Source organism: Triticum urartu, chromosome 4, assembly GCF_003073215.2.
Source record: "Triticum urartu cultivar G1812 chromosome 4, Tu2.1, whole genome shotgun sequence".
Classification (NCBI taxonomy): Eukaryota; Viridiplantae; Streptophyta; class Magnoliopsida; order Poales; family Poaceae; genus Triticum; species Triticum urartu.
The window spans coordinates 440,111,247-440,119,469 of record NC_053025.1 but is presented as its reverse complement, the minus strand read 5'-3'; positions in this window follow the sequence as shown (position 1 = coordinate 440,119,469).

The window sequence follows — 8,223 nt, the reverse complement described above, 5'->3', positions numbered from 1 at the left end:
GCTTATCTGGGACAAGTTGTCCAAAGTGAATGAAGGAGTCTCAACTCAGCGTGACTCTCGAGTTGATGTTCTTCGCAATCTCTTCAACCGCTTCAAAAGACTCGACAATGAAAATGTTCAACAAACCTTCGATCGCCTCACTGACATCTCAAATGAGCTTCAAGCACTTGGTGCCACTGACGTCACCGACCATGAGGTGGTGAAGAAATTGCTGAGATCGCTTGATTCCTCATTTGACACTCTGGCATTGATGATACAAGAACATGCTGATTACAAGTCACTTGATCCCGCTAATATTCTCGAGAGGCTAAATACTCATGAGTTCCAACTTGTTGAAAAGAGAGATCTCTATGGTTCAAGCTATGGCAGATCACGTGCACTAAAGGCCAAGGCAGTATCTGAGTCCGAAGATGTAGACTCTGATAGCAGCCTTGGTGATCTTGAAGAACTGAGCCATGATCTGGCTCTGCTCGTGAAGAAGTTCCAAAAGTTCTCAAGGCGTGGTCGCCTTGGAAGACCCTCAAGGAGCAATGATTCCTCATCAAGTGACTACAAGAGGAAGCTCTACCACAAATGCAAGAAGCCTGGACATTACATTCAAGACTGTCCTCAATGGGAAAAGGAATCAAAGAAGAAGAAATACAAGGATTACAGTTCTGATGATGCGATGAAAAAGAAGAAATCCTCAAAATCCTCATCATCAAAATCCTCAAAGCCTTTATATCACAAGAAGAGCAGCTCCAAGAAGGCCAGGGCATTCATTGGCAAGGAAATGGACTCTAAGGCTGAATCTGAATAAAATGAGGAAGAGGAGTCATTTGAGGAGTCCGAATCCGGAGTGGCGAGCCTAGCTCTTGCTACTGCATTCGTCAGCAAGTCTATCTTCAACACTGAAGAAAATGACCTCACCAACAAGGCTGATAAAGGCGATGATGACTACGCTCCCACCTATTGCTTCATGGAAAAGGGTGCCAAGGTACTCAAATATACCTCATCTGAATCAAGTGAGAATGAATCTGATGAAAATCTTAAGCCCAGCTATTCTAAACTTGCTAAGATTGCTGTAAAACAACAAAGGGCTTTAGAAAAGGTTCAAAACATGCTAGATAGAAGTGATGATATGTTGGGTGAAGAAATGGATCGCACTAAAGCCCTGACTAAAAATCTTCAGAGATTTCAGACTAGGTTTGACAATCTTCAAAGTCATCATAACACTCTCTTATCCGATCATGAGAAGCTTTCTTATGAATTTCTTCAAAGAAAGCAAGACCTTGAGAAGCTAAGAGTGAGTTATGAAGATCTTCAGAAGGAGCGCGATTCATTACTTGCTCAACAAATCAGCGCATCTCAGGAAGAATTTGTTCCTCCATGCTTGAAGTGCATTGAACGTGAATCTGCTAATTCTTCACCTGAATGTTCAAATGCTGCTAATGTTTCAAATTCTTCACATGCCTCTGCTATCACTAATTCCTCATCTGAGGACATTGCTAGTATCACTGACGATTGCAGGGCTGAAGGAATTGTACACGACATGCATGTACAAAAGCCTCAAAGGGCATCAGGCTCTTTGTGATGTGCTTAAAAAGCAGATCCTCAACAGGAACCCTAGGAAAGAGGGTATCGCCTTTGAGAGGAAACTCAATGCTGATGGTACATATTGGAAGCCTGAGCAGTACCCCAAAACTACATGGGTTGCTGCAAAGGGACCTCCAGTTGATCCATCTAACTTATCTGGATTTGCATGTGAATCTCCTCATTCTGATGATGAGTCAATTGACTCCAACTATAAACTGTTCATAAATCAGAATGGTGAAGTATTTGCTAGATATGTTGGCACTAACTGCAGGAACGGCTCCCCTATGAAGAAAATCTGGGTTCCCAAAAGATGCCTTGAAAATCTTCAGGTGAATGTCATCATGACACCACGTGTGAAGAATAGGAACCCTAGATCAAATTCTTCATATGGACCAAATTCTTCATATGGATTCAAGTCCTCATACGGACCAAATTCCTCATATGTATCAAAGTCCTCATATGAACATCATCGTGCTAACCCGTCTGTTTCGCAGGGAAGATCTAAGGATTATGGATATGTGCATTATTATTCAAATCATTATGTCCATAAGTCCTCGAAGAATTTCTCTGCATACTCTTATGCTTACTCTAACCCCTCTTATGTGAAACGAAATGGACTGGATTCTATGCCATCCTTCTCGTATGGAGCTCGAAGAATGATGAACTCTTTGCAACCCCTTCAGATGTGGGTGGTGAAGAAAAAGAACTAATCTCTTCTGCAGGGTCAGGTCTCCAGACGCACGTAATCGTCTGAAGAATTTGCTGGAGACCTGAGCATACCTGATAGGACACAGGCTAGTCATGAAGAAATGAACTTTCATTTCTCACGTCCTCATATTGCTTTATCAGTTCTTTTACTTGATGAAATTGATCTGATGAATTGATGTCATATTCTTCACTGATGAAGTATATGAGTTTGTAAGATGCACTAATTCGTCTGAAGGATGATCAACCCAAAGCCACTGAGTGGGTCCTCGATAGTGGATGTACAAACCACATGACTGGTGACAAGAATCTATTGATGGATGCTCCATTATCTCTGTCGCATCTGAAGCATATCATCTTTGCTGACAAAGGCAAAAGTCAGGTATAGGGTCTAGGTAAGGTTGCGATTACAAAGGATCGACACATGGACAAAGTCATGCTTGTTGAATCCTTAGGATACAACCTTATGTCTGTCTCAATGCTTTGTGATCTTGATATGGTTGTTGTCTTTGGCAAGTACCGTTGTGTTGTGGTTATGGAAGCTGACAATTCCAAAGTCTTCGAAGGCTTTAGGAGAGGGGACCTGTATATTGTTGATTTCTCTACAGGACCACAACCAACCGTGTGCTTACTTGCAAAAGCTTCAGAAGGCTGGCTCTGGCATCGACGACTTGGTCATGCAGGCATGAGGAATTTGCACACGCTTGCGAAGAAGAAGCATGTCATTGGCATCGAGAATGTCAAATTCCTCAAGGATCACCTATGCGGAGCCTGTGAAGCTGGGAAGATGACGAAGGCCAAGCATCTAGCAAAGACTATCATGACCACCACTCGCCCGTTTGAATTGCTTCACATGGATCTCTTTGGTCCTAATCATTATTCTGCTATTTCAAATGAAGCATCTCAATATGGCTTTGTTATTGTTGATGATTATTCTCACTACACATGGGTACACCTTGTTACTTACAAATATGAAGTGCAGGAAGTCTTCAAATGATTTTCCTCAAGGGCTTCAACCAACTTTGGTGTGAAGATCAAGCACATCAGAAGTGACAATGGCACTGAGTTCAAGAATTCCGGTCTCGATGACTATCTTGATGAACTTGGTATTACTCATGAGTTATCTGCTCCTTACACTCCTCAGCAGAATGGCATCGTGGAGCGCAAGAACAGGACTCTTGCTGAGATGGCTCGCACTATGCTTGATGAATACAAAACGCCTCGTCGTTTCTGGACTGAGGCAATTGATACTGCATGCCACATCATCAACAGAGTATATCTTCACAAATTCTTCAAAAAGACTGCCTATGAACTCCTCACTGATAAGAAACCCAATGTAAGTTATTTCAAAGTCTTTGGTGCTAAATGTTGGATTAGAGATCCTCATCACAACTCAAAATTTGCACCGAAAGCACATGAAGGTTTTATGCTTGGTTACGGAAAGGACTCGCACACCTACAGAGTTGTCGGTGTTCTGGGAACGGGGGTCCCCAGACTTGCCTGCCTGCGGCCTGTGGCGTGGCTCAAAGGGGGGCCCAGCACGGCCCATCTTCACCAACACAAACCCAAGACCCTCGCGAGGGGCCAAGACTCGTGGGGCGGACGACGTGGAGCTTCCTCTGGCACGGCCTCGTCAGGCTGGCTCACGAGGAGGCGGAGAGATCAAGGCAGGGTACCTCACGGGGTGCCCGTGACGCAAGCCATGACGACTCAGGGCGCCAGGCGGGTGCCAGCCCGCGCATCGTCCTCCTTTCCTCTTTGGTGCAAAGGGGGCAAGCGTAGCCGCGGAGTACCGAGGCATCAGGCAAAGGTTGCCATTTCGGTGCAACGAGACCAAGACCAGGAGGACTACGAGACGGAGGTCATCGTGGAGCCCAAGACGGCGTCATCACTAGAGCTTTGCGCAGACGAAGACCACTTTTGTCAGGATAGCTGATACTAGCTGTCCCCCTTCAAATTAGCCTGCCATTGTTGGCTCCCTTCCCGCTCGATATTTGGGAAGAGGACCAGGGCCTCTATAAATAGGACCAGCCACCCACAGAGAGGAGGGGTTCGGTCGGTTGGCTGGAGGTAGAGAGAGAGAGAAGGTGACTGAACTCCACTGAGCAGTTCATCGCCCCAGCCAAGAACAGACCCTCGCGAGGCTGTTCTTCCTTGTATTGTTCATCATCATCAGCCCAAGAGGCAATCCACCACACCACACACTGGAGTAGGGTATTACACCACAACGGTGGCCCGAACCAGTATAAACCCTGTGTCTCTTGTGTTGTTCTTTCCTTAGTTTTAGATCCAAGCATGGCGGAGGGGTGTAGGTAGGTAGGAGGCGAAATCTCCGTGCGCACCCCAGTGTTCGAACCTCAAGGGTCTGCCGGAACCCGAAATCCGACATTTGGCGCGCCAGGTAGGGGTGTGCCGGAATTCGTCTTCCACCGCTCCGTGCCCCGTCGCGTCGCCATCACCATGCCCGGCGACCAGGAGGGCAACCCAGACCCATGGGCGGCATGGCCCGCCCGCGCAGAGCCGCTCGCCTCGGGCGACCCCGTGCCCCAGGCAGCTCGCGGTCCGCAGGGCGCTGCGGGCCGCGGGCGACGCAGACAGGCTTTGACAGCTCTCACACCGTGACAGGCGCGGTCGGCAGCAAGGGCCTCCAATCACGCCGCGACCACGACACCGTACACCCGCCGGGAGCAAGCGAACTCGAGGGCCGCGCTCACGGTGGCCCGAGAGCTCCTGTAGTGCAGACTGTTGGAGGGCGGCCGCGACGTGCTGCTGGAGCGGGTGGCAGAGCTCCTGGGCTTCGCCGCCTCGGGGGCTCACCCCTTCTGCACCCAGCTCCCATCTCCAACCCAGGGCGGCCCGCGCGGGGGCCCCGCGCGCACCCGTGGGCTCCAAGGCTACTCCAACACCTGCGAGGCTGTCAGCACCGGACCGGCGGCGGCGCAGCCCCCGCTCCTGGTCCGCGAAGAAGAAGGACTCGACGCGACCCGCGGCCCCAGTGGACAGCCGCGCTGCCACCCCACGGTAGGCGCGTCAGGCAGGACCGCGTGGCGCAGAGCACTATGGCATGGCCTTCGGGGTGACGGCGCCAGAGGAATACGTGCCCCTCATGATGGACCAAGGACACCCACACGAGGGTGAACAAGGCTCGCTCCTCAGCCCAAGCTAGGGGGACGAGGCGCCAGAAGCTGAGCCCTTCCAGGAGTCTCGGGACGGTCCCACTGGGCACGCTGGAGGCAACGATTATCGGGTACCGCTAATTCTTCAGCAGGCATACGCTAACCATGGATCGCAGGAGGTGCAGGTTGTCGCAGCGGGCAGCTGCCCCGCTCCCACAGTCTCCTACCCCTCGGGAGGAGGGCGCAGGGGGCTGCAAGAGAGGGGCAGGGATTCGACATCACCACCGCGGCGTTCGGAGCAAGGTGTTCTCAGGAGGTAGGCCCTCCGCTGGGGAGGTGCCCCAGGGCCTGCCCCCGGCGAAGGACCCGTGGTCATCGGGGGAACCGCTGGCGACCGCTCTACCCCATCGGCAGCGTCCTGGTTTCCGGTCGTCGTTGATGGCACTAGAGTGTGGCGCAAGGCGGGCCCCTCATCTAGTGATATGAAGCAAGGCCAGTACCTGTGAAGAAGGCCCAGTGCCTGTGAAGCTCGCCGCCCCGTGACACTCTCACGTAATAATGAGTGGGGCTGCACACGCCCCGGAGTCTCAGGGGTGCCGGCCTCAGGCCCTGGGGCTCCCTCCCACGCCCAGTGGCAGCACTTAGCTCCGTGCTGGTGAGAAGACGTCCAAGACTAGACTAGGTGCCGGACGCGGCCTTTTGTTTGCTTTCGTTGCTCTTCCCCTTGGTTGTCGCTTTCCCCTGCTGGATTCAAGTTGGATTCGAATTTGAGATTTGCGTGTGTTTGGGGAAGGGGTGCTTAGTCTCGTTCGAGCAATTTCTCGCGTTTTGGTTACCACTTCGCCTCAGCCGCCTCCCCTCGCGAGCCCCTCGCGAGCTGGGTCAGGCCTAGCTTGCGCGCAGCCCAGACTGCCGCCGCCGCGTCCTCTCAGGAGGGTGTTTTACTGCAGATCCTACGGATTCAATTAGGGGACACTCAGGACACCACAACCCCCCGCGGGCTGCCTCAGGGCTAGCACGGAACAAAGTTAAACTAGCCGACCAGCGCGTCGCTTAAGCCAGCCACTTGGTGCGGGCGCATGGGCGATGTAGCTTCTACTGATACGATAAACACAAGTTTTACATGAGGAGCTCCCCCTCCAAAATGCTCTCACAGCTATCAGGCCAAAACCTGAGTTCTATTCATGCAGGGTGAGGAAGCAGGAACGATGCACAATCAGTCGGATGAATCCCCCAATGCGTCCTCAGGAGCACCACCAGAGCCGTCCATCACGCCGCCCTTGTCAGCCGCCACGATCACGTCGTCGTTGTCCGAGGCGAAGGCCCTGATAAGAGCGTCCACATTGTCTTCCACCCAGTGCGCCAGTTCGCCTCCGACGGCCTGGGGGATTGGGGCGATGGCGGCGTCAAAATCAAAGTGGGGATCCATGTTCTGGAGGTGGCTGAAGACGCGGGAAAAGGCGCGCCTGAGCAGGGCGCGGCTCCTCTCCTCCACCAACCTGTCAGCCCTGGTCGACCGTGCCTCCAGCTGCGTCACCACATCAGTGAAGAACTGAAGATTGCCCGTGTAGTTGACTGCGTGCGGCTCGCCGACGGCCTCCTCGCAGATGTTGCCCAAGGCCGCGTTGGCTCTCTCCCGGAGAGTGGTGAGCATGGGGCCGTGCTCATGCTCCAAGATCCGCCGCTGACGTATCTCGTCCGCATTCTGGTGCGCGACGGCCTCAGCCTCCTCCACCCGCTGGCGAAGAAGGAGCACCTCAGCCTGGGAGGTGGTTAACTCACCTCGCGCCACCTCAAGGGCGGCCCGGGAAGCATCGGCCCGCCGCGCCGCCTCCTCCAGCTTGGCCCTCAAGGCGCCAGTCCTGCCTTCAGCTTCAGCCCGGATCAGCCCCAGCTTCTCTTCGAACTCGTGCTCAAGGTTCAAGCGCGCCATCGCCACTCGACGTCTGACCTCCTCCAGGATGCGGGCTTCCTGTGCGGCAACATCATCCTCCGCCTGCGTCACCAAGCGCTCCCTCGTCTCCAGACACTCGTACTCACGGGTACGTTCGGCGGCTTCCAGCGTCAGCGCCTCCTCACACTTCTGGAGCTCTGCTGAGTCGCCAGAGGCCACCTTCATCGACGCGAGGGCTGCCTCGCGCAGCTCGACCTGCTCCTCCAGCGAGTGGCACCAGGCCAGAAGCTCCCGAGCCCGCTCCTCCGCAGCCGTTGGCCGCCGGTCAGCTTCCCGAGCCTCCTCAGCGGCCCGAGACCGGGCCTCCCGAGAGGCCACCAGCGACGCCTTGGCCTCTGCTTCATCAAGATCACGCTGATGGCGCACAAGGGCAATGGCGCCCTTCAGCTTGTTCCTTTCTGCAGCCAGGCGCAGGCCCTCGGCCTCAAGGCGCGCGTCTTCATCAGCAAGCTCCTCACCAAGCAGGCTCACTGCGTCAGTCGCCCTTCGAAGGAATCCTTGGCGGAGAGCGCGACGCTCCCGAGCGCGCTCGAGCACGTCTTCCACACCATCATCTGCCCCAAGCAAGCGCCGGGGGCCGCGAGTCAGCACTCCCCCTCCGGGCTGGGGGCTGGGGGCTGGCACCCTCGCGACGGCCGGGCACGCCGCGTCAGAAGCCCGGCTTGGGGCCAGCCCGTCCTTAGGAGAAGAGCGTAGGAAACGCCTCAGCCAACCGCAGTCCATGACCAGGCGAGAAGCCCATGGCAGGCTTGCTATTCCATGAGAAGGCCCGCGAAGGAGGATCGCGAGGTGCGCGGGGCCACGATATGCCTCGGGATGGTTCGCCTCTTCAATCGCCCTCACCACAAGGGCTCTGCTGCTCGGAGCGCTTGA